The 27,859-nt window shown below is 38.3% G+C and overlaps 1 long non-coding RNA gene across 1 annotated transcript; it reads left to right on the top strand.

The window, feature by feature from the left end:
- Nucleotides 1–366: 366 nt before the first annotated feature.
- Nucleotides 367–18,742, top strand: LOC309633127. Its single transcript, XR_014247324.1, has 2 exons — nt 367–1,567; nt 1,864–18,742. It is a non-coding gene; the product is annotated as an uncharacterized lncRNA (long non-coding RNA).
- The last annotated feature ends 9,117 nt before the right edge of the window (nt 18,743–27,859 follow it).

Here is a 27,859-nt window from a genome sequence, read left to right as displayed (position 1 = left end):
GAAACTGTTTTGTAAAGGACAGATAGTAAATATTTTAGGCTTTGTGGACCATATTGTCTCAGTTACAACTACAGTGGTCCCTTGGTATCCTAGGAGGGTTGGTTCCAGGACATCATGCGGATAACTAAATCCTTGGATGCTCAAGTGCCTTATATAAGATAGGTTAGTATTTGCATATAATCTAAGTACATCCTCCCATATACTTTATCATCTCTGGCTTACTCCTAATATCTAATAAATGTAAATGCTATATAAATAGTTGTTGGTGCACAGCCAATTCAAGTTTTGCTTCTCAGAGGTTTCTGGATTTTTTTCCTAATATTTTCAATCCTAGGTTGTTTGAATCCAAGGATGTGGAACCTCTGCTGTTGTGGTGCTAGTACAGCCATTGACAGTACATAAATGAATGAATGGAGCTGTGTTCCAGTAAAACTTTATTTACAAAAGCAAGCAGTGAGGCAGATTTGCCCCAGGTCATACTTTTCCAACTCTAGTATAAATCATTGTTTTTCCTATTGTGTCAGTCTGTTCAGAATCCTCTTCTGCTGGGCATTTGGAGTCACTCTCTTTCTGGTCTCCCTTCTTTTCTTTCTCCTCCATATTCCTCATAGACTTACATATTCTTTTGCTCTGTTGCCAGGGCCTCCAGCTCCATCCTAAAGTGGTAGGTTCAGATCTGGAGGTTCTGTCATAGCTGTAAAAGTCATTCAGATTTTTCAAAGCAAACCATCTATAAGACAAACAATCTCTTGCTAGTATTGATTGTTTCTCTAAGCATAACTTCGTTAAAATATTGATGCTGTGGCCCTTTAAGAAAAAATGTGTTGACCTCTGTTTTTTATCTACCTTTGGACTCAGAACTGTTCCATTTTCACAGAGGAACTCCTTTGTGTTACCCCTTTTTAGTGGCACGCACCCCCTTGCTCTTGTCCCTGTCCCCTGGCAACCACTAATCTATTCTTCATCTCTACAGTATACAATCCTGTGTTTTCTCATCTTTGCATCCACACCACTTAGTATAAGTGCCTGGCACTCAAGTATTGAATAAATATTTGCTGCATGAATGAATGGAAACATGTTAAATGTTCCCTTTTAAAGTTGAAGACATAAAAAATAGAATAGTTCATATTCATTAACAAAATTCTGATTGTTCATAAATTATGATTAAGGTTACAAAATAATTAAAATCATTTATACTAACATTTTAAAAAATAATGTTTTCTGAGGGTATAAATGAAGTCCACAGAATAGTGAGCAAGATGAGGTTAAAACATAGCAATGACCTCCCTCGAGGGCTTGCTAATTGTGTTACACAGGAAGTGTTATCCTGGCACTTCACAATGGGCAATTTCTCAGCTCATGCACTAATCAGGAAGTGACTATGACCAAAGGAGTTTAAAAGGCCCACCCTTTCCTGTACCACTGCAGAGACAACTGGAGCAGGTCTTTGAAGAGAGATTAGACCAAGTCCAAAAACCTAGATGTTCACTGTCATTTCTGGAGTCAAACATTCCAGGGGTCCTCAAGGATAGAGATTTCATAGAGGAAACCTCGGGCAAGTTGATAAGTATGTCACGTCTCACACAAACCGCAAAAACCACATAGAGGACCATTAGCTGAACCTAAACCCTGCAAGGAGAAAATGGACTAGACCAGCAGTCCTCAAATTGGGGTACACAAAGATTTTCCAAGAGTTTTGCAGGCACAGATTTAGATGTTAAATTTTAGGCTTTCAACATCCATATATGCACTTTCCTAAAATTTCAGTAGCTGTAATTGAGTCTGAGTTCACAATAGCTTTTCTCTCAATTGACAAAACAAAGACATTTCTTCTCATTCATCCAAAAATCTTTCCCGATATAGAAATCTCAAGAGTGCCAACTAAAGGAGGAGGCTTGCTAAGGATGGATCAAGTCCCCATTACCTGGTAAGATGTCCTGTCTTATACATACTGCATCACTCTTAAGGGTGAAGCTTGTTCTTGGAAAGTGGCTATGTTTGTCCTTGTTGGCATACTCAGAATTCAGATATGTGATAGAGTATGGTAGTAGTGATAAATTTATTTAAGTCCCTGACTATTGAGATTGTGTAACTCTGAGGGAAGGTCCCATAAGAGCAAAGCAAAGTGGTAGAAAATATTGAACACTGCAAACAGCTTTAAAAAATATCTAAATACAAATTCATTTCAACTACTCAGCATACTTATTCTTAGACATATATAGTTAGCTGAGAACAAAAAGCACCTTCCAACAGCCGAAGCAGTATAGATTGGTGTTATGGATTCTTTTAAATATAACTAGGATATTTCCCAGCACTATCTAGATTTTTAAGACACGGTGGGTAAAACCCATGGATGAAACTTGTGTGTGATTTCTTTAAAATTCTGATGTGTTATTTAATGGTAATTATTATTTTATCAAAAATATGTTTCAAAATGTTTATTTCAAATATAGTAAACTATTTTATCTCATGTAATATTTAGTAGTTCCATTTCCTATTAACAAAAAAGAGGCTAGCCAGTTATCTAATTTTTAGCAGGATATGCTTTTTCATTAAGTACATAAGTAAAGTTTGATTATAATGTCTAATGAATAAGTAGAGTTATTTCTGATTTTTTAAATGTGATTCTTATTACTCCTAAAAGCCAAGGGTCAAAATATATTTACTGAATTTCATGCCTTTTTAATCATACTTCTTGCTTCATAAAGAACACAATTTTAGCAACATTTTACATTTTCATGAGGTAGAAAATGAGTAATAGAACATTGATTATCTTAAAACTTATTAGAGAATGGATGTATTAATTACATTAGCTCTATAACAGTTTAATCCTGAATAATTTTAATAATATATTTTGCAAGATGTAGTCTATTATTCTATATCTATTTTAAAAAAATATTCCCTGAAATACATAATAATATGCTTATTGCAATTGAAAAATAGAATCAGACTTTTTCTGATGGAAAATAGATTTTATATGACTGATAGGTAGAAAATAAGGGTCAGCCTTCCTAACTAAGTTATATGGCAGAGAATTCTCATAACCTGAATAGCAAAATCTGTAGCTCCAGGGTTTTGATGAAAGCATATTTAAAGCTTGTGATTAAATAAAAGTATTTCATCAGAAAGTAATGCAACTGCAAAGTATACTAAGGTTCACAATATTATGCTCTTTCTCAGTCCTTTCTGAAGTTAAACATGATGCCTTTAAATTGAAGAGTAACAAGTATAATTAATAACAATTCTCTAAATTTGGATAAGGACTATATTTCCTGAAATATAAAATGTAAATGACTCAAATGTCTAACTCATAAAGAAAATTTTGCAATTCAAGTGGCTTCCAATTTTTCACATTCCACAAAATCAAAGAAGGATCCAATTAAATTGTACATCATATATATTATATTTAAAAAAAACTTTTGATGATAGAGCATTGTGTTTATTTTGGTTTATAACCAGGAAGGAGTTTTAAAAAATCAAGTGACACAGATTTTTAAAAGAAAAAATAATATTCATACCATATATGTGTGAACATGGTTTCTCAGGGCTTACATTTACAGAAGCAAATAATGGATAAAGAATCAATGGTGACCCTTATTTGATTTTGGCAATAAGCCATTTTCATCCATAGATACATGTACTAATTGAGAAAAAAAATTTCTCTCACTGGAGGGCACTTATACTAAAATTCTACTTCCTATATTTTACTTACTAAAATTTGTAAAATTTAACTGTTGTTTAGATCAAATATTTACAAATAATAATTGTAATGACAACTTATTCCAGAAATAATTTGATCACATGAAGACTTAAGGTCACAGGAAGTTAAACCAATTTGAAATTTTTATATATACATTTTGTTTTACAGTTGTTTGATCCCATGATTAATGAAAGACTTTCAACATTACATTTATATAAAATTATGTCAAGGAAGTAGAGTGAAAATTTGAAAAACCCAAAGAGGAAATAAAGCAATGATTAAATTTTTCAATTAATAATATAAAGCTTGCTCATGTATTTTTTAAAAAGGATGATTGTAGTCTTGAATTGACTTAGAATCCATAAGATGAGAGCTAGGGCCATGGAAGGAGGTGTTAGTCTGGCCTGGGGAGAGAGAAACCATGGAGAAGAGGCAGCCACTGTCAGAGATCCTTCTAGAAGCACAGAAAAATGGGAAGAGGGACGCCCTAGCTCCTTTCTTCCTCCTGCTGCCTATTTTATTGGCTGAATCTAGCCCCGAGCTAGCTGGCAAGGAAGGTTGAGAAATATAGTTTCAGGGGAAGGGCATCGAATAGATCAAGAGCCAACAAACAAACGACATTACACAAGTTAAAGTTTGAAGACAGCTGGTTGAAGCCGAAGCCCCCACTATGGAAGATTAAGAATTAGCTCCTTTTTATGAGCCACTCCATACACTTTCCATATATAAACTTACAGTGGTCTAGCCCTTCAGTTTTATGTTTGATTTCCAGTCTAGTTGGTTCTCCAATATCCTCAATGGCCTGGTGGAGTAAGCACTGAGTTCCCCTTTTGTCTGGCCTCTCAGCACTGGCTACCCCACTCCAGATAAAGCCTTCCTCGTCCCTGCTATCAAAACCATTTCCTGTACTGTGCATTCTCAATTCACCCAATCACAAGTTGGCAAATGGGAATGACACAGGGCTAAATGCTGTGACACTTCCTTGGGACTTAGGAAAGAACTTGGACTAGAGTTCAGACATAGACAGTTATGTTGGATGCCTTGGAGAAGGTGACTGGGTGGCAGATTACAGGCTGCACCAGACTCAACAATAGGGCGTGAGCTGAGGAGGGCACTGGTTCAAGGACTGGAGTGACGTTATATTTGAACCACCCTGAGGCACCCTAAGTGTTTAGGGTAAGAGAATGATGCAAAATAAAACAACTAGATCTCAACATTAGGATGCTCGCGTGACTGTACTAAAAGACCCCCTTCTCTTACTTTCCAAACAGCGAGACGTAAGGCAGTAAACTTGCCCCCATCAGCTGGAGATGTGGGGAGCAGAGGTGAAAAGCCAGTCAGGGACACTACATGAGTGGTCTGAGAGTAGGGGCAGCACAGAGAATCATGGCAGGTGACATTCAGTGATGGAGATTAACAGCCAGGCAGTTACCGAGCTCCAGGTGGCAGCAGCAGTGACAGTATAGGATGCAAGGGCACAGGAAAAAAGGTTAGGTCAGTGATTCCTCGTAAGTAGCCCCAGGAGAATGTAGGAAGCACTCTAGGCCAAGTGATTAGAAAACAGATCAGAGGGATGGCAAGGGTTCGGCTGGAATGTAAGGACAGCAGAGGTACAGGCAACAGGGGAAATTACACGTGAACCCATAACCCCCCTATTTTGGGCCTCTCAGCAAAACATAATAAAGGGAAAAGGGGGTTCTCTTAGCGCCTGCCCCTTAGAAAGTAAGAGGTTATATAATCCAGGAGGACCTAAGGATAAAGTGTCACTGTGGTCGTAACCTTTGGTTCATAAACTGATAAGACCTGGGGTTATATGCACATTATCTGGGAAACTACACTGCAGAGTGCCAAACGCTCCAAGAGAAATTTAATATTTATGACTCATTGTGGAGCTCGTAATCACTTGCCGACTGACTTTCCTATTTATTACAAATACAATTGTACATAGCCATTTCCTTCAGATGTGAAAAGAAAACACACACACACACATACACACACATACACAGAAATGCCTTATTAAAAAGACTGGAGGGCAATAGGGTAGAAGAGTGTTAAAAAATTGAAAATGACAATTACAATTTCCCCACGAGTGGCCCCCATTTTAAAGTGTGCTGTCTATTTGCAGTGCTGCTCTCACCTCTGTTGTGCATTGTTCGTGTCCCTTTGGCACATTAAGTTATTGGAAAAGATAACAGTCTTGCATTTATATTGCAACTTATTTGTAGAGATGCAAAATACTTGTCTGTGGTTGTGTAGTCTTCATTTCCTATATGAATGCATTTTCCAAGATGTCTATGTGGGAATCACAACGTCCCAGTTTTTTGCTGAATTGATAAATCCAAAACAACCAGCCCATTTGGATAGCCTTCATAGCCCACAGACAGTTGCTATCAGTACAATTTGGAGCCAGGAATTGGGAGGAGGAGGATGTTTCACAAATCAGAGAAAGAGTCGGTTCAGACTCCGGGCAAGGGAGTGTTGAGACGTTAACAAAAGCAACAAGCAGAGGAAGAAGTTAGAAGGATATCAAGTCAAGGAGATCAATTTCAAGAGGAGCAAGGCTAGATCCAGGGTGAGGTGCAGAGTTTGGATCCTTAGAGCAGAGTCAGGGCACTGAGTCAGACGCAGATGCTGGTGGTATTTGAGCAAAGCTTACCACTTACCAAATGTGTTACCTTAGGCTAGTCACTTAATCCCTCTGTATCCCAACTTCCTGAATTTTTAAAAGGGGGATGGTAATAATAACCACCTAAATGTTATAAAGATTAAGTGAATTGGTATTTGTAAAATTATTTTAAAGTGGCTTGAAATTAGTCTTCAAAGAAAGATAAGAGAGCTGAGCATTGGGTTTCAATAAATGAACCATACTTCAGCATCACCAGACTATGTCTGGGTCTGTATCTCCCATGTGCAGCAGAGGGTCTGGAGCACTACAGGTGCTCAGCAAATACTTCATGAATTGCCTTAATTCCACATCATGGCCTGTAAGCTGGTATAGACACCTGCCTGACACAGCCCAGTCTGGCAGGTACTTTGAGATGCTTGGTCTCTGGCAGCACGTTGCTCATCCTGGACTCAGCCTTTGCCTTTAGGCCAGTGCTACTACAGACTGGCATCCGAGTGAATGGGACTTTCTCTTGGGCACTGGCTGCTTTCCTGTCACAGTGGGCTCACTAAGTAACCATCAGTTTAGGGATGTTCTATGCTTAGTCTATTTTATTAATAATTATATCAACTATAATAACATACTAGTATGGTATTATTAGCGACCCAACATCTTCTTAAGTTGGCAAATCTGTGCTTTAAATATAGTAATAGTCTCTGTCTCCATAGTGATAGAAGAAACTGTCAAAATGTTCAATACCTTCTCTAGTAAAATTAACTGGGCATAATAAATAGATCATTCCATATCAATCAAAATCTACTGAGGGCCCCCAGTTGGCCAACAGTGTGCACAGGTGTGCAAAGGTAAGATTTTAGGCTTCATGCCTCTAGCTCCTGGCATCACGCCTGGCACTTAATAAGGCATTGACAAAGTGCTTGTGGGAAGAACTGACTAGCTTTTAGGAACTCATGTAGGGCTCAGGAAATGCAGTCCCGAAATACATGTAATCATTAAACACGTCATTTATTGAGTTCCTACTAGGTGCCAGGCAGTTTTCTAGGATCTGGGGATACAGTGAGGAACAAAACAGACTACCTGTGTGGGGCTTACATTTCATAGATGATAAAAATAGAACCAAGAATTTTAAATAAAGATAAGTACTATGATTAACATACCACAATGTAATGGGAAAGGTATGAGATTAGTCATCACTCAAGATACTCTGAGGCAGTGATTCTTAAGCCGAGACTTGAAATGACCAGAATGTTTCAGATATGCAACCACCTAAACTGGGGGTCAGCTTGGAGTGTTAGCGGAAAAGAAAGAAGGCTGCTGTCTAGCGAGTGAGGGCAAGTGGAGGAGGAGGTCAGAGGGGGAGGCAGGGGTCTGGGAGAACAGGGCTTTGTAAGTGGTTTGGATTTTATTTTACATGCAATGGGACACTTTTCGGGAGATGGGTTTGTGTAGGGAAGTGAATTTCTTGCTGAGGCCAATCTAGTAGCTCAGGAGAGAGTGGCTTGCAGTGGGGTGACTGTGGAGTTGGGAAGACCAGTTAGGAGACTATGGCAGTGGTCCTCGTCAGAGAAAATAATGGCTTGGACTCAGATGGTAGCAGTGGGCTTAGAGAGAAGTAGATGAATTAAAGCGATGTTTTGGAGTTAGAGCCAATAAGACTTGATAATGGGTTGGATGTTGGAGGTGAAAAAAAGGGAGGAATAAAGAAGTCTCCTGGGTTTTTAGCTTAAGCAATTAGATGGTTTGTGATGCCATTTACTGAGATGAAGAGAACTAGGGGAAGAATGGGTTTGGAAGGGTTAGAAATCAATGATTCTGTTTGGGGCATATTAAGTTCAAGATCTAATTACTTTTTTCACAATTTTTAATTTTTATCTCAGTGAGCTACGTGGCAATTCACTGGAGTGGACTTATCTGTTAAACTTTTAGTGGAAAAAAGCAATTATTGGAGAGACTGAAAGAAATGGCTTAGATCTCAAAGAGCACAGATAGGAGGCCTGCAGGGACCCCTCCATTCCAATGAGCCCTGGGGCTCCCATATAAGAAGTTGAAAAGCAACTCCCAGAATTCTCTCTAGCTTATTGTGGTTTTCCCAGAACCATTCTCTTCCGGAAAAAAAACAAAAAAAAACAAACAAAAAAAAATGAAAATGAAATAAAAAAATGAAAAAAAGAAATGTGCTTACACCATATTGCACATTTTTTTCCTGGAAAAATCAATCAAAGCTGTGTTTATTTCCCCGGCTTGCTGTATATGGAAATGAGAATTCTCAAGTACTATGAATGATGTCTATCTGCATCAGTACATATGGCGCCCTGAACCTTAACACGTCTCTTTAGAATTAGTTCAGTAATAGTTCCCACACTTTGCAAGATGGGAAAATTTCTTAATCTTTGTATAAATATTCTTTCTAAGTGAAGGATATTCTTTTTTTCTACCTCATATGGATTTTTTTTTCTTGGAGGGCATATTCATACCAGGAGCTCTCAAACTTCCAAATACTGAAGTATGGTGTTTAAACTGCAAAGTTGCTTATTGGGCAGAAGGATGATATACCCAGTAGAGAGATAGGGTTTGTAAATTAATGAATGGTAAATAATTACATTTGTCTTTAGTGTGTTCACAAAGTTGTATTACCATTATTGCCATCTAATCTAGCATGCTTTCATCACCCCAAAAAGAAAATGATTCACAGTCCCTCCTCATTTCCCCCAAATTGCCCCTCTCCTGACCCCTTAGCCTACTTTTTGTCTCCATGGATTGCTTACTTTGGACATTTCACATAAATGGAATCATACTATATGTGACCTCTTGTGTCTGGCTTTTTTGACTTAGCATCAGGTATTAAAAGTTGATTTATATGTAAAGTAGTATCTCATGGTTTTGATTTGCATTTCCCTAATAACTAATAATATTGTGCATTTTTCTTGTGCTTTTTGGCCATTTGTATACCTTCTTTGGAACAATGTCTATTCAGTTCCTTTGCCCACTTTTCAATTGGATTGACTGTCTTTTTATCATGGAGGTACAGATGTTCTTTATATATTCTGGATCCTAATCCCTTATCAAATATATGATGTGCAAAATTTTTTTCCAGTTCCATGGGCTGTGTTTTCACTTCCTTGATAGTCTTTTGAGGCACAAAAAATTTTAACTTTGATGAAATCCAGTTTATTTTTTCCTTCTGTTGCTTGTACTTTCAGTGTCATGTCTAAGAAACCACTGCTTAACCCAAAGCCATGAAGATTTATGGCTTTTTTTTCTAACAGCTTTGTAGTTTGGACTTTACATTTAGTTCTACAATCCATTTTGAATTAGTTTTTGTGTATGGTGTGAGGTTGGGATCCACTTTAAATTTTTATATGTGGATATCCAGTTTTCACAGCATCATTTGTTAAAAAGACTGTCCTTTCTCCATTGAATAGTCATGACACTTTTATAAAAAATCTCTTGATCATATACGTGAGGGTTTATTTCTGGGCTCTCTACTCTATTTCATTGGTCTATATGTGTGTCTTCATTCCAGTACCATATTGTTTTGATTACTGTAGCTTTGTAGTAAGTTTTGAAATCAGAAAGTGAGAATTCATTCAGTTTTGTTCTTTTTCATGATTGTTTCAGCTCTCTGGGGTCCCTTCAGATTCCACATGAATTTTAAGACGAGTTTTTCTATTTCTGCAAAAAAGTCACTGGAATTTTGATAGAGATTGCATTGAATCTGTAGATAAATTTGGGGGACAATTGCCATTTTAAGATTATTAAGTCTTCCAATCCATGAACACAGGATGTCTTTCAACTTATGGAGAACTTTTAAATTTCTTTCAATGATGTTTTGTAGATTTCAGTACACAAGTCTCGTACTTGTTAAAAATATTCCTATTTTACTCTTTTTGATGCTTTCGTAAATAAAATTGCTTTCTTAACTTCATTTTCAAATTGTTCATTGCTGGTGTACAGAAAAACAATTAGCTGTTGCATATTGATCTTGCCACACTATTAGTTTTAATAGCTTTTTGGAGTTCCTTAGAATTTTCTATATGGGATCATGTCATTTGCAAATAGAGATAGCATTACTTTTTTCCCTTCCAATTTTGATACCTTTTATTTCTTTTTCTTGCCTGATTTCACTGGCTAGGACCTCCAATAAAATGATGAATAGAACTGGCAAGATTGTACATCCTGTCCTGTTCTGGATCTTAGAGGAAAAAGTTTCAGTATTTCACCATTAAGTATAGTGCTGGCTCTGGGTTTTTTAGATGCCTTTTATCAGTTTGAAAAATTCCTTTCTATTCCTAATTTGTTGAGTGTTGTTATCATGAGAGTTTGTTGGATCTTGTCAAATGTCTTTTTCTGCATCAACTGAGATGATCATGTGGTTTTTGTTCCTTATTCCATTAATATGGTGCATTACATTGATTGATTTTTGTATGTTAAACCAATCTTTCATCCCTGAAATAAATCCCACTTGGTCCTGGTGTATAATCCTTTTTAAATGTTGCTGGAATTAGTTCATGTGTGTTTTTCTGAGGAGATTTATGTCTATATTTGCAAGGGATATCAATCTGTACTTTTCCATTCTTGTGATTTCTTTGGTTTGGGTGCCAGAGTAACCATGGCCTTATAGAATGAGTTGGGAAATATTTCCTCCTTGTATTATTTTCTTAACATGTCTGGCTTATTTCATATAGGATAATATTTTCGTGATTCATCTATATTGTGGCATGTATCAGAACTTGATTCCTTTTAAAGGCTGAATAATGTTTCTCTGGATGTATATATCACATTTTGTTTATTCATTCATCTGTTGATTGAGACATGGGCTATTTCTACCTTTTAGCTACTGTAAACAACACTGTAATAAATATTGGCATACAAGTATTTGTTTGAATCCTTGTCTTCAATTCCTATGAGTATATACATAGGATTAGAAAATCTCAGTCATATGATAATTCTGTGTTTAGATTTTTTTAGGAACTGAAAGTTCATTCTTTTTAAACATTTCATAAAATTCACGAGTGAAGCCATACGGGACTGAACTCTTCTTTGTAGAAAAAAATTTTCAGCTTTACTGAGGTATAATTGACAAATACAATTGTAAGATATTTAAATTGTACCTTGTGGTGATTTGATATATGTATACATTGAGGAAGGATCTCCACCATCTAGTTGGTTAACACACCCATCACCTCACTTTTTTTTTTATTATGAGAACATTTACATTCTACTCTCTTACCAAGTTTCAATCTTATAAAATAGTGTTATCAGCTATAGCCACGTTTCATATTAGATCCTCAGAATTTATTCACTTTATAACTGTAAATTGTACTCTTTTTACCAGCTTCCCCCTATTTCCCCACCTCCTCCATCCCAAGCAATCACTCTTCTATTCTCTGTTCTAATGAGTTCAATTTTTTTTTTCTTTTTTTAGATTCCACATATAAGTGATGTCATGTAGTATTTGTCTTTCTTTGAGTGGCTTATTTCACTTAGCATAATGCCCTGAAGGTCCATCCAATGTCACAAATGGCAGGATTTCCTTATTTCTCATAGCTGAATAATATTTCATATTGTATGTGTATATACATATATCAGATTTTCTTTATTCATCCACTGATGGACTCTTAGGTTGTTTCCATGTTGTGGTTATTGTGAATAATGCTGCAATGAACATGGGGGTGCATATATCTTTTTGAGTTAGTGTTTTCATTTCCTTTGGATAAATACCTAGAAGTGGAATTGCTCAATTATAGGGTAGTTCTATTTTAAGTTTTTGAGGAACTGCCACACTGTTTTCCATAGTGGCTGTATCAATTTACATTTCCACCAACAGTGTTCAAAGGTTTCCTTTTTTCCACGTCCTTGTCAACATTTATCTTTTGTCTTTTTGATGACAGCCATTCTAACAGGTGTGAGGTGATAACTCACTGTGGTTTTCATTTGCAGTTCCCTGATGATTAGTAATGTTGAAAACCTTTCTATAGACCTGTTGGCCATTTGTATGTCTTCTCTGGAAAAATATCTATTTAGTTTCCTCTGCCCATTTTTTATCTGGATTGTTTGGTTTTTTGCTATTGAGTTGTATGAGTTCTTTATATATTTTGGATGTTAATCCCTTATCAGATATATGATTTGCAAATATATTCTCCCATTCTGTAGGTTGTTGTAGGAAATTTTTGGATTACCAACCAATTTACAACCTGAATGGAACAAAAAGACTGATTCTCCCATGAGGAAGAATGAACTCCTCCTGCCTGACTGCCTAGAGCTGGAACATTGGTCCTTTCCTGCCTTTGGCCTCACACTGAAACATCAGCTATTTCTGAATCTTGAACTTGCTGGAATTTGGACTAGAAGAATACCATTGCTTCTCCTGGCTCTCAAGCCTTCAGACTTGAACTGGAACTATATCATTGGCTCTCCTGGGTCTCTAGCTTGTGACTACAGATCTTGGGACTTGTCAGCCTCCCTGAATGAGCCAATTCCTTATAATAAATCTCTCTCTTTCTCTCCACACACACTAGTATTGTCTTATAATCCTTTTTATTTCTGTGAAGTCTGTAGGGATGTCCCGTCTTCCATTCCTAGTTTTAGTAATGTGAATTTTTTTTTGCTTGATAAGACTAAAGGTTTGTTAATTTTGTTTATATTTTTGAAGACAAACTTTTGCTTTGTTAATATTCTCTACTGTTTTTCTATTCTGTTTCATGTATTTCCACTCTAATCTTTATTATTTCCTTCCTTCTGGTTAATTCGTGTTTAGAATGTTTTTTGTTTCTTAATGTAGAATGTTAAGTTATTGATTAGATATCTTTTAAAAACATATAGGTGTTTACAGGTATAAATTTCTCTCTAAACACTATTTTAGCAGTATCCTATAAGTTTTGTTGAGTTTTAGTTTTAGTTCAACGTATTTTGTAATTCCCCTTGTGATTTCTTTGACGTATTGATTATTCAGGAGTGTGTTGTTTAATATCCACATATTTGCAAATGTGCCAAATATCCTTCTATTTTTGATATCTAATTTTATTCTGCTGTGGTTGGACAACAATCTTTCTATGATATCAATCCTTTTAAATTTAGTAAGACTTATTTTATGGCCCAGCATATGGACTAGCCTTGAGAATGTCTTAATTTGGCTATCTTTGGTAAAAATGAGGGTGATATTTAGAGCAAAACTATCTTTCAGTAATATAGTTTTGTGGATATTAAGTTCTAGTGCTGTTAATTGTCTTTGAGATATTACTATTTACTGAGTAAGACTCACTTCCTCAATGGCTCCTTGTTGCTATGTTACATTATTGCAAAAGTTTAACTGAATTATTAAAAGGACATTCTAAGCTTGTTTCTGAAGTTTATCACAGTATTCTGTCTTTAGATGAAGATCAGATGTCCCATGACCTACAACCAGGTCATAATCATGTATGCTGAAAAAGACATCATTCAAAGCACTCTCTCCAACATAGATGGAAGGGCCCTTATCAGGTACTCTTAACTAGCTCATGCCCAGCAAAACTGAAGGGAATTGACTCTCAGATTTATATTTCACACCTAAAAAGGACCCCTGCACCAGACTGATCTATAGGGAGGACTGTTGACCTCAAACTCACTTTAAAACAATGCTCAGAGAAGAAACAACACCCACACCAGGACAAGATGACAACATCAGAAATAAATGGCTATCCCAAGATTCTGGACCTGACCTGAATGATTATTTATGTTTTCTTGACTTCTTAGACTTTTGCACATAAGTCAATGTTTTTCTATCATAGGCATGATCCTACACATACAGGTTTTAAAAATTAAACTAATTTCCGTATTTGTGGTCAATTACCTACGTCCAGTACTTCTGGTTTACCTTGGTGGATATCTCTTCTCCAAGCCTCTGATTGGATGACACTTAGAAAGTTTATTTTAGAGGAAGGGAGTTATAGTTCTGTTTGAGCCACTATTGATATTACTAGGTGGTATCCCCTCATTTGGCCTATCAATAATATTTGCTCTGACCTTGACCATAAAGATAAATTTTCTTTAAAAGTTACTCAAGCTTGGTCAGAGCAATGAGCTAAGTTTTGGTAAAACAAACAAACTTCCCAATTATCAGGAGGAGTTCTCCCTCAATTATGGGATGGATTTATATAGATAACACCAAGCTCTGGTCATTTAAGTTTAAAGGCCCCCTTATGTTGGGAACAATTAAGTCGTACTAGAGAATATAATGCATTTAATGACCCACATGAAAAATCAGATTTCTGCCTTAAGTGATCATCTTCCTAGTCTTAGTGGTCTTTTAAGGACCTGGTTTGGTTCTGAAGTTCTTGACTTAAATTCTTACTTATGACCGTATTAATGCTACTAGTTATATTACTTGTATTCTGCCTATTTTGTGAGATTGTTGTTTCTTGTATTACTCAATGTGTAACTAACCATCTGACAAAAATGATGACTAAGTGACTTGAAATGATTCACTAAATATATAGTTCTACATAAGATCAAAATGACTATAATAGTACAACTCTAGATATGGGAAGAAGTAACAAGAGAGAATCGTGTCCTAGACCATAACAGACTAGTAAGAGTAGCAGTGGTCCAGAGACTTTCATGGCTACCATTAGAAGAAACCAGTCCAGTCACAGCACATACATACATGCATACAAAAGCACTAAAGTCATTAACTTGAGATTTCTATTCTTTGTGACTAGCAGTCATCTTTTATTCAAGATGTATGCTTGACACCACGTATTCTCGAGCTAAAAATCATATATATACTGGCTTCTCCCCTACCTCTGGGGAGCAGTTCCCTCAGAGCTACTGAGAGGCTCTCCAGGCTATAGTCCTCAGCAAGGTCCCTGAATAAAACTTAAACTCACAACTCTCATATTGTGCATTTTTTCTTTAAGTTGACAGTTTGTCTGTGTCAAAATTTGTTGTTGAAAGTGGATGTTTTTAACAATATAGTGTGGCAATTCTGGAAATTAGATTCTCCTGCTTCCCCAGAGTTTGTTATCATTGTTATTGCTGCTGTTGCTGTTCGTTTAGCGAGTTTTCTAGAATAGTTCTCTAAAGTCTCGGTTCTTTGTCCTCTGCAGCCAATGAAATCTCTGCTTGGTTGCTTCAGTGGTCAGCTAATGTTTGCACAGAGATTCCCTTAAATACCTGCAACCGGTAAGTCTCCCAGCCATTGTTGAGGTGTTCTGGGTGTGTGTTGTGGTATGCCTTCACCACTCAGTTTGCCACTCTGCCTTATCCTTCACTACGACCTGAGATGAGTCTCAAGGTCAGACATACATATGTGTGCTTAAGGCTTTCTCAGGTCTCTCCTAAGTATGCACACAGCCCTGGGCATGTGCACAGCCCTACACATGTGTGTGGTCTTCTAGATGCCCCAGGAACATGTGGGAGCTTTCCAAACCTTTTTATAGATATCTCATCCTCCAGCTTTTTGTTTTAACTTTTTTTAGTCAGCTTACCATTTGCCCCAACTGTTATCACTACCTCAGGCAGCTGAACCATTAAACAATTGACACCTATCATTTTCAACAAACACCACTGGAGGCAAATCTGTCGTCCATGGGCAGAGCTCTGAGTCAGGTCAAATGAAGACAAGCCATGCAAGTGGAGTTTTCCAGGGAACTGCTAGACAGAACAAATAATGACAATTCTCTGGAAGTAGGGCTTTGGAGGATCTTCAACCTCTTTCTGTCACCTCCAGAGGCTGCTAGGTTGCTGCTTTCCACGTGATTGTGGAAATGTTGGTTTTCAAGGAAACCAAGGAGGGTGATTGGGAATAGAGCAAGTTAAAATGCCACAATGCTTGTTGTTTTTACCGATATTTGGCTGTTTTTCTTAAACTATCCCTGGATTGTTACAAACCTTTGGCTAATTTCTAGAGTTCTGAGAAAGTTGATTTGACGATTTTTTTTGACAGTATTGGTGGTAAAAGTGTGGGGTAATAGTTGATTCAGATAAATAAATGTTAACGCAGTGTGAAATAGGCACAATTGTCCTCAGATGGAATGGACTGCCTTAGAAGATAATGAATTCCCTGATCTGGTGATTTTCAAACAGAAGCTCAACAACAGATGGCCAGGAGTATTATGGAGGAATTCTAACATCAGAAGAATGGCTGGGCAGGATCATGTTGTTCTGTATTATTAAAATATTTTACTGTTGTTCACAATTTTAAATATCCACAAAAGCAGAGAGAATAGTGCAATACATCCCTATTTACCTATTATTTAGACCTTACCACATTAGCTTCATCAGTGCCCTTTTTGTTTTTCTTTACTGAAGTATTTAAGGCAAATCTCACACATCATGCAATTTTATCCCAGTATAATTCAGTCTATATCTCTAAAATGAATGGATTACTTTTAACATAAATGATTTATAAAAGCTACTTTGAGAGACCTGGAGTCCATCATAGGTGCTGTGGAATTTGGGAAGTTACAAAGAAACTGAAGAGCCAGTTTATTCTGAATGAGTTGAGGATAAAAATCGGAGGGAGGCAGATGATACATAATTCCCCAAAATATACAACAACATTCTGAAAGATACCGTGGTGAAGGTTTAAATTCACCATCAAGTCAACACATCAAGATGGAAAATGCCTTAAGGCTTTATCAGCTGCTTGGTATATTCCCAAAGTATTATCTCAAAGGAATAACCCATGTTTTATTACACTTTAAACCAACTTCAGCTTAGCTATAAATTTTAATGCTTTAAAAAATAAACAGTACAAAGTTCTAGATAAAATTTTATCTTTGCTAATATTTAGGTTTGCACGCAAATTCCCACTAACTGCAGAAAGAATTCTATAAAAACTCTGCTGTCTGCCCATTGAAGAGGAGTGTCAGGAGACCCAGAGATGGCAAGTTGTGTTTTCCTAACAATTGTAGATCTGGCGTCTTTCAAGTCACCTTTCTCCACACCAAGGCCTCTCTCAGGCTGGCCCAGTGTTGACTGTGGGGCCTTCTCCTTAGCTACATTTTGGTGGAATAAAAGAGTTGAATTCTTTGCTGAGTAGACATTATCTTTTATAGCTATTATTATGTAAAAAAAAGCAACTCTTTTAATGTTTGTGCAGATATCTGCTAAATATCTCCCTTCTCTCTGAGAACTGCCTTGTGAATGAGAAATGTTGCCTGCCATATTGGTAAACAAAGGATGTTGCAGCTATCAAGCCACTGCAGCTGACCCAAGAGTGAGCCCTGAGGGAACTCAGGATGGAGACAAACAGGCTGCCCACTGCCATGCGCTCAACCACTGCAGCCGCCCCCAACTGTGCACCCTGAGGGGACTCAGGATGGGAGAGAACTGGCACCAGATAGCTAAGGTTCTTAATCAAAGGAATTATTTCAATGAGCCCAGACTCTTGAATCTTTCATACATAGAAAAGTGCTAAATTCATTAACTTGAGATGTCTATTTTTCTGATTAATTAACAGTAATCTTTTGAAGTTCCAACTACCTAGTTAGTCTTTGTTGCAAAAACTCCTATATATCCCAGCTCCTCCCTTACCTCTCCTGAGCAGTCCCTCAGAGCAATCTGAGAGGCTGCATCCCGGGCTTAAGTCCTCAGTTTTGTCCACCAAATAAAATATAATTCTCAATTTTTAGGTTGTGCATTTTTTTCAGTCTACAGCTGACAAATTGCTCACAGAAATGGAGCTCAGATATCCATGTTGTGTCACACATCCTGTCCCCCAGACTATGTACCCACACTGACCATGCTTATTAGACCACCAGAGGACATCTGATCTGAGCTCACTAAGAAGGTTTGACTCCTAGTAACTCAGAGTTGGGATTCAGAGATAACTCATTCATTTCTGCCTGTGGAAGTGACCAAGTGAATGTAAGTGAGGGAGCTGTAGGTTGCACACTTTCTGCCATGTGGGCAAGAAGATGGTGAAAAATTGCTCAGAAAAGAACAGTACGGAGATTCCTTAAAAAACTAAAAATAGAGTTACCATATGATCCAGCAAGCCCATTCCTGGGCAGATATCTGGAAATGACAAAAACTAACTTGAAACGACACATGCACCCCAATGTTCATCGCAGCACTATTTACAATAGCCCAGACATGGAAGCAACTTAAGTGTCCATCAACAGATGAATGGATAAAGAAGATGTGATACATATATACAATGGAATATTACTCAGTCATAAAAAAGAATGGAATAATCCCACTTGCAGCAACACAGATGGACCTAGAGATTATCATACTAAGTGAAATAAGTCAGAAAGAGAAAGACAAATATCATATGATATCACTCATATGTGAAATCTAAAATATGATACAAATGAACTTATTTACAAAACAGAAACAGACTCACAGACATAGAAAACAAACTTATTACCAAAGGGGAATGTGGGGAGGAATAAATTAGGAGTTTGGGATTAGCAGATACACAAATAGATATCTGTGTAAAATAGATAAACAACAAAGACCTACTGTATAGCACAGGGAACTATACTCAGTATCCTGTGATAAACCATAATGGAAAAGAATCTGAAAAAATATATATATATATACATATATAGATATATATAACTGAATCACTTTGCTGTACACCTAAAACTAACATAACATTGTAAATCAACTCTACTTCAATAAAAATATTTTTTAAAAAATTGCTCAGTAGAGACAGAAGAACAGAGACACACAGAGAAGCAGAAACAAGGAGCTGAGAGAGGAACAGCTGGATTCCTGTTCCCTTTCTGGTTCTGGTTGCGGTTACTTGACAGGCCCAGTCTCTCCTGAATTCTGGAAGGGAACTCAGTAACTTTCCAATAGTTGCATTTTTTCCCCTCAAGTAAATTTCCGTTGCTGTCAATTACCTGCAACCAAGAGAACCTTGACTGAGACAGTTTGCCTATACTTTAGGGGAAGATGGAATAACTCCAAGTGTCAGTTGTATACAGTCATGAGCAGTCAGTTTCAAACAGTCTTTTTTGAAAGTGAGGTCGTTTTTATTTCACCAGGAAAGGCACTAATCTTCTCTTATTTATATGTTGTCAATAATGCACTTAACTTTCACTCCTCCGAGATGACATTCTCAATGTTGTCAATAAAATCGGCGGGAAGCAAGATGTCGATCCAAACCCCTTTGCCCCACGATGATATGAAATGGTATAAGTTCAAAATGACACCCTAAGCAAGGTCTTGCTGAACTAGACCCTAGTCTTTTTAAGATAAAAAGGGCTTTATTAAGATGCCAAATCCAACAAAGCAAGATGGATCTTGGTGACAGAATGATGGACAGATCTCCCTTTACGTGAATCGGCAGTCATTTTTTCTTGTGCAAAGAGCAATGGTGACCCTCTTTTATCTGTGTGTTTGTTTACGTGGGACATTTTACCCCAATGGATGAATACTGACTGACAACTCAAATCAAACCTACAATTCTGAAGCTCATGAAAGCTGGCACAGACAAAAGTGATTATAAAAGTTCCAGGGGATAGTGTTTTACTTTTTATTTCAGCATTAATATTATAGTTTTTAAATTCCTTTTTTACTCTTTGGGGGGAAAAAGAAATTTTTATTAAAAGACTATTCTATTTTTAAAGATTTGCTGGTTGCAAAAATAGATAATTTTTCAGGAGATCCTAGGGGAAACTAGATTCTGCCTGGACTTGCAAGTTCACTCCCCAAGGAGATGCTTGATTCCTTCCTTTACCAAAGCACAGCACTTTCTCTACCCAAGGAGCCTGGAGCTGGGTCCATGCTTTGGGATGCTGTAGGCGCAGCCTGCGGATGAACCTCAGGAACACAGTTCTAGCCGGTCCTATGTGCCGTGCAAGTCTGCCTCAGTTCCTAAACCTGAGGTGCACTGAGAAAAACACTGTGCTTAGCATTCCTTCTGGAAACACATCACTTTAGTGCTAGAACGTGGTTGTTTGCTTCTCATTAAATAGAAGCTGACATTTATTGAACACTAGCTATTTTCAGGCATTATTGTATCTTATAGTCATCACCTCATTTAACCCTCACATCCCTAAAGGTAGGATTGTTATAATCCTGTCTTACCAATGAGAAAACCAAGGCACAGAGAGCTTAAGTAACCTGCCAGAGATTCCTTAAGCTGAGTTTGGGACACAGGCTGTTCTTGAGCCTTCGTTAAGAATCACCACATCATGGGGGTCTTAAATACATGTTGTTTACTCTACATACCTGCCTCCACTATTAGAAAAAACCAAAATGGATATTAGACCCATTTTACAGATGAAAGAAAACCGAGGACCAGCAGCTAAAAGTAGAATACTCAAGACTCTTTATTACTGGTTTTCCACAATTTGATTTTAATACTACTGTACTTAGGTTTTTTGTTTGTTTTTGTGCTTATCCTGCTTAGGTTTCATTGAGATTCTTGGACGGGTGGGTTTAGTCTTCAACAAATTTCGAAAATTGTCCATTATTTCCTCAAATACACTTTCAGTCTCCCTCTTTCCTTCTGGAACTCAAGATATAGGTATGAATTAGGCTGCTGAATACTGTCCCACAGCCTGAGGCTTTGCTTATGCTTCTTTTCCATCTTAAAGATTACCATTCTGGATATACCACAGCTAAATTATACACAAAAAACAGATCCAGGACATGGGGGCAAATTTCACCATCACAAAAATATTGTGCACTACCCAATAAATTTTGATTTCTTTACTTTTTAGTTTATTTGCTGGAATTTAAAATTTACAAAATTTAATGTACATACATTGTTTTAGAACTCACCTATTTCATAGGATAAGCTATATTTGTAAATACGCATGTACCGTAATGTATTTGGAGATGCTGTTGTTTATATCTTCTTATAGTGAATTATACTGGTTAATAAACAATCACGTATTAATCACCTGCTGTGTGCAAGACACTGCTCTGGCACTGCTGAAGAAGGGAGGGGATACACTCTGCTAAAGGATTAGACACAATCCCAATGCTCAAACTGCTTACAACGGGAACTAGAGAGATAGGACATGAACACACACGTGAAAAGCTAAGTAACAAGACCGCATGTTGTCCTACCATGGTGCCCAAACTGATCTGTCTGAAATCACCTCTCTTTATCCCTCATGACCATTCCTACCCCTCCACCACCCCATCCCCCTCTTTTGCCTGGACAATCTTCTCCAGGATGCTTATTCTGACCCTCTTAGTTCAGGATAGAAATCCTCTTTCTGGGTTCCCTAGACTCTTGTGCATCTCTCTCCATATAAAACATTTCATTCAAATAACAAGTATTTTTTGAGAATTTACAAGGTGCCAGGGATACGTCAGTAAAGTGGTTCCCTGACCTCGCAGAGATTATATTTTAGTGATTACACCATTGCTCTTAACTATAACTGTTAATGTGACTTCTTCACAAACAAGGCTATAAGTTCTCTAAAATCAAATTTTATGTAGGGTCTAGAGCACAGTAGATATTCAGCAAATATTTGGTTTTAAAATGTTGAATGAAGTAAGTAATAAAGGAATCAGTAAACCATGGAGACCAGGGTTTCTCTACCTCGGCATCATTGATATTTTGGACAGGTAATTCTTTGTTGTAGGATGTTTAGCACTGTCTATGGTCAGAAAGCCTAAGATAAAATTTCTTTGGAAGGCGGAGGCAAGCATGAGTGGCCAGTGTGTGTGTTGAGTTCAGCTGAGTGTCATCAGGACTTCATCCTGCAGTCTGGAAACTCAGGATTATTCAGTCAACGACTTAATCAACAAATTAACTGTGGATGAGCTACAGGAGGGAAAATCACAGAGGCCAAAGTGGAAAGACCTGCAAGAGAGATCCTAGGTAGCCATTCGTGGATCAGAAAATAAGGAACAAGCAGTTTTCAACTTTCTACAAAGCCGATGATCCAACTCTAACATTCATCAGATGTTTCTAAACTTTCTTCAAAAAAGACTATGAATTTATACTTATAAAAATCACACTGTAGAGTTAAGACATGAATCAAATGATAAGAAAGTTTAACTAGTTTTTTAATTCTACAAGACTTTGCTACGAAATCAACCAAATATCCGTATTAAAAGAACACAATTACTTTTTGGTTCCTGACTCAGTTTTCTACTGCTCCTGTAACAAATTACCGTAAACTTAGTGGCTTAAAATACAAATTAGTTACCTTACAGTTCTGGACGTCAGGTCAGAAGTCTGCAGTGGGTCTCAGTGGGTTGAAATCAAGGGGTCAGCAGGGCAGCTTTCTTTCTGGAGGCTCTGGGGGAGGACCCGTTTCCTTACGTCTCCCAGTTTCTAGAAGCTGTCCACATCCCCTGCCATGTGGCCCCTTCTTCCATCTTCAAAGCCAGCAGCATAACACCTCCAAAGCTCACTCAGCCTCTGACACTGACTCTCCTGCTGCTTCTCTTTTGCTTTTAAGGACCATGTGATCGCATTGGGCCCACCTGTGTTATCCAGGATGCTCCTCCCATCTCAAGGTTGCCTGATTAGCCACCTTAATTTTCCTTTGCCACTAAGCCTAACATTTTCACAGGTTCTGAGGATTAGGACATGACATCTCTGGGGGACCATTATTCTGTCCACCACAATAAGTATAGTCTTTTAAACTTTAATTCATACCTTTATTGTGCCACATCAGAGATTGGGAAGAAAACATCTCAACCTAGTCAAAACTACAAACTAAAGAGTGGTGCAGGAGTTAAAGCAGCAGGCAGTGCGGTGCTCGACGCAAGGCCATTGTAGGCTGGTTCACTTGTGCTGTCAGCCGCCCACTCCTCAACCAACAACTGGGCACATGATGTCCAGCTCTGCGCTAAATGCCATGAGGGCTACAGAGGAGTACTGGGCACAGTCTCTACCCACAAAGAGATGATATGCAAACAAGTGTTGCCAAGGCCAGGCAGAATACAGGGGCATCTCCAGTGTTACGGGAGGTCTCTGGGAGGGGAAGGAAAGGAGATGGGATGTGAATTCTGAATAAAGTCATGAGAGTAGCCTCATTCATTGTGATGGCAGAAATAGAATCCACTCTGGACGGTTCAGATGGAGACTTTCGTGAAAGGAAGGTGAAGGTTGGGCAGGCTTTGGGGAACGAACAAGTGGGGAGTGTGGCACCTAGATTCCAGCTGCAGGTCAAAGGGCTGAGGTAAGGAGATGCATTAACTAGGACCCAGTGAGACTTGAAACATGGAGGCATGGAGGAGGGCTCTCCTGATAAGAGCTGTGGTCATGGAAGGATGGAGACACTCAGAGACATTGTGCCCAAGTAGGGAGAAGTAGGTAGGGTGGCCAGCTGTACCAGTGTGCCTGGAACTGAAGGGTTTCCCGGGATGGGATGGGGGATTCTGCTGAAACCAGAAAGTCCCAGGCAAACTGGGATGACTTGTTCAGCCAGGGGGTAGGGAGGAACTGCTCTGAGCTCTCTCTCCTCCCATCTTCTCTGCACTAGCTGAGGCCAGCAGCCAGGAGGTGTACACAGCCCACAGAGGCCCAGCAGAGAAGGGAGAATGACGGAGCTGGGTGGGCGATGACACATGGAGACTAATTAGCACATAGGTTTTCGTTAAATTTTGAAGAACAGACAGAAGTTTATTAGGTGGGGTGGGAGAGAAATGGATTCTAAATTGGCCATAAAAAGCTTCACTGAAATAGTGAAGCTTTTTCATTCTTACTGTTTAAGTTTTTTCTTCTTCCATGTTTATCCACCTCTCCCCAATCACCCACTCCAAAGCCCATTCCTTTCCATTCCTTACTCTTTACACCCTGCCTGCCCCGGCTCTGATTGCCACGAATCTCCCATCAAGTTTCTGTGCAGGTGAAGTGTTTAAGGGAGAACAGTAGCAGCGATTAAAAAGACTTTGCCAGTGGCCCTTCATCCACAGGGTCTTCTATTGCTCCAAAGCTAGTCTGATCTAAATTTGCCCTAAATTGAAGTGCTTTAAATTTCAGAACCCAAAACAAAGAGAGCACCACCTTGAGCCATAGTATCCTCCAGCATCTGATGCCGTGACTGCCACTGGAATCTCTTCAGTTGAAACAATTCCAGTATTATTTACCACCCTCAAGCAGGCGTTTATCATGCTGAACATAATGTTTTTGATGTATTCCGTCTGAGTTCTGGATCAAAATGCATCTTGCCGCCTACCTCTCTCCACACAGCCTATGTAACTCGTTTACGAGCACGGCTTTGGAGGCAGCCTGGGTTAAATCCCAGCCCTGCTGCGTCCTGACTGGGCACCTGTGGGCAGGTTGCTTAGCTTCCCTGTGTCTCAGTTTCCTCAGGTAAAATATAGACAAGAAAGTGTTCCTGCTTCACAGGTCATTCGAAGGATTCTTTGAGCTAATACATTTGAAAGATCTGAAACAGTGCCTGGCACATAGTGAGGACTCAGTAAATGTTTTTATATATTTTTGTTTCTATCACTGCTTGTCTTATATTAAAATGCCTTGAAGATGAATAGTGTCATATATAAAGTTTTCTTATCAGTTACTTGTGCCTATGTGTTGAAGACAGTTTTTAAATTGATTAAGTTTGACAAGATAAAATCGATTCTTGTTGTCTGTGGTAGTTACGTTCTATAAAGCTGTCCTTAACACTGAGTTGGCCAAAACTGAAGCATTGCTCATAGGAGAAATGCAGGGCCAGGTTCGTGTGAGCTTCTGGTCACAACATTTTTGTCAACCAGTCAACACATAGCCTTGTTTTATGTGTGTTTCTATTTAAGGACACCTTATTTAAGATAAATGATTGATTCATAACCATTATATTGGGTTGGCCAAAAAGTTCGTTTGGGTTTTTCCATAACATCATATGGAACCCAGTATATATGCATATTATTATATATATACACGCTTATATATTATATATTGGCCAACAGCACGATAACTCATGCCTGAATGAAGCTTATCTGACATTTTCTCTGTGGGCACATCACAGCCTTCTTGCTCTTAGGAACGCTAGATCACACTTTAGCACTACACGTAGGGGCTATTTTAAACAACTAACTCATCAACAAACGAAGCACAGAAAATGCAAAAAAAAAATGTGGCACTAAATGTACTGTGAAAAGGTCACTTGTTGCAGTATGAGAGCTGAAACGAGAAGGCAAAGCCTTGCCCTGTTCCCCTCAGCTGGGAACACATGCATTGGGAAACAATTTTTTTTGCCTCTCTGCATATGTCTGCAAATGACCACAAAAGCACCAGGAGTATTGACTTGGGAGTTACAAATAAGTTTTGGCAAATAGGCAGATTCGTGAATATCGAATCTGCAAAGAATTAGGATTGACTGTATATAATTGATTCAAACTTCCTGCATAGCTAAGGGCTTTATGAATGGGATGGGGGGTGTGGAGGAGGATTATTAAAGTATTCACGTAAGCATTAACCTGACAAGGTAAAGACGTGATGTTCTCAGTTTCTGTGTAGGTTAATATTTTCCTCAAATATATTTAAATATATTGAATAATATCCAACCTGTCACTGTATTGCAGAAACCTTCAAAGCCTTTCATATGCTAATGTACATTGTAAATGTCTACAAGATATGGTATTTCCTAAATTTGACCATTATACCCTCTGGGAAATGCTGCTCTAAGGCCCTTCTGAAAAAATCATCTGGAACTTAATCCTAGGGCTCCGAAAATTTCTATTTGAATATAAAAGCATTTTGCGTTGTAAAGGCTGTCATTCATATAGCCAAATGACCACTCTCTGGAATGTTTCTTAGGGTCAGTGGGTGGATTAACCCTACTTCCAGATCTTAGACATACTGTCCATTTCTCCCTTCTGTGTTCTATTTGATAAAGTTACATCTCCAAGGGTACTCAACTTGTTGGGGTATTTCCTGGAAGACAGGCTGCTAACAGAAAATTTGCATTCTTCTCGCTTTTCATGGTTGTACATTTTCAATTTTAATAAGCAATTAAAACAATTTATATCAAGAGGCAGAACCTATGCACGTCCGCTTAAAACTTTGCTAGGAGAGAAAAGGCTGAGAGCATGATGGTTGAAGATCGACGACTAAGTCACAGCTCTCCAGGCGCCCCCTTGGAACTACTGTCTTAATGATAGTGATTTAGCCCTTAGAAATGAAAGAGTTTTTCATTAATTTGCAGTTCATTCCTCACAAGCCCATTGCAAGACAGATTTGCAGCCTATTAGTTTAGGACTTTGTTTAAAGCTTTCATGTGTTTCTTAGAGAAAAATATCATGAGTAATTTCTTTCTGAAATAGTTTTCTCTATCTTAAGCCTGAATGCTGTGAAGCCTGTTGTGGACATTGCCTTTTTCTTTGTTGGAACCAGGGAAGTGGGATGACTGCTGCAGGGTTTGAAGAATGTGCAAAGGTCCTGATGATCTGTAGGAACCAAACAGAGAGAGAGAGAGAGAGAGAGAGTAAGCGAGAGCTCAGGTCAGGATGCTGGAAGCAAAGGTCCAGGAGCAACTGGCCTGGGTGCTTATCCTAGTCCCTCCACTTCCTGCCTGAGAGACCTTGGCCAAGTTACTAAATCTCCTTGTGTCTTGTTTCCTCACTAGAAACACACGGATTTAAATAGTCCCTACCTCTGTCAGTGCGGATTAGATTCAGCTGCACAAGACAAATGTGAGTTCAATGGCTTATTCAAATAGTGGTTATTTTTCTAGGGTAATAATTCAGGAGTAGGCAGTCCAGGGCTGGAACAATGGCTCCAAGAGGCCATCAGATTTTTTCCTTAGCTTTGCGTCACCATCCTTAATGTGTGGAACAAATGTGTAACTTTTATTCTCATGGTCTCAAGATGGTTTCACACCTGCAGATATTCACATTCCAGGCAGAATATGAAAGGGGGAAAAGAGAAAGAGGTAAAGCAAAAAAGTCTTCTCTTGGCTTGTTCTACCTTATTATTTGATGATGCAAGCCTCTTCCGAAACTTCTGTTTCTATCTCATTGGACAGAACTGCATCACATTTACCATGTAAAGGAAGGCTGGGGATTTTACTGATTTAGCTGGCCACATTGCCACTCCCAAACAAAATTATGGTATTATTTACATGGAAGAAAGGGGGGAAATGGATACTGGCTAAGCAAATAGCAGTATCACTGGACAGTTGTAATAATGTTGTGTGGATCAAATGTGTTAATACTTGTAATGAACAAAGAACCACAGAGGAATACCGGAAGTATCCAGTGTGTTTATCACAGACTTAGAATGGAGCAAAGTATGGACGCTTTTGAAAGGAAGAAGAATAAACTCCCCACCTATCTCCACCTCCTACCTTGACTCCCTAGTCTTCTACCAAGTGGAAACAGTTTTCTTAATATGTCCTTATCTCCTGATTTTCAAATGCTTACAGACCATTTATGAAATGGCGACTTTTGGCCCAAGGCTCTTTTGAACAATGGTAAGTCATTATGGTCTCTGCCTGGTGTGCTTTTTCAATCTGTGGACTGTGTCACCAGGTAAGAACGCAGGGCAGATGAAAACAAAATGGCTCTGATGCAGCCAAACACCTGGATGCAACAGAACAGCATTTCTCAACATCCAAGTGGGTTTTGACTGCCAGATATGGGTTGAGACTTGCAAAACACTCCACAGGAAAACATTTTATTTAGCT

Source organism: Balaenoptera borealis (assembly GCF_965194805.1).
Source record: "Balaenoptera borealis genome assembly, chromosome: 8".
NCBI classification, from domain to species: Eukaryota; Metazoa; Chordata; class Mammalia; order Artiodactyla; family Balaenopteridae; genus Balaenoptera; species Balaenoptera borealis.
This window is presented reverse-complemented; position numbering and strand designations above follow the sequence as displayed.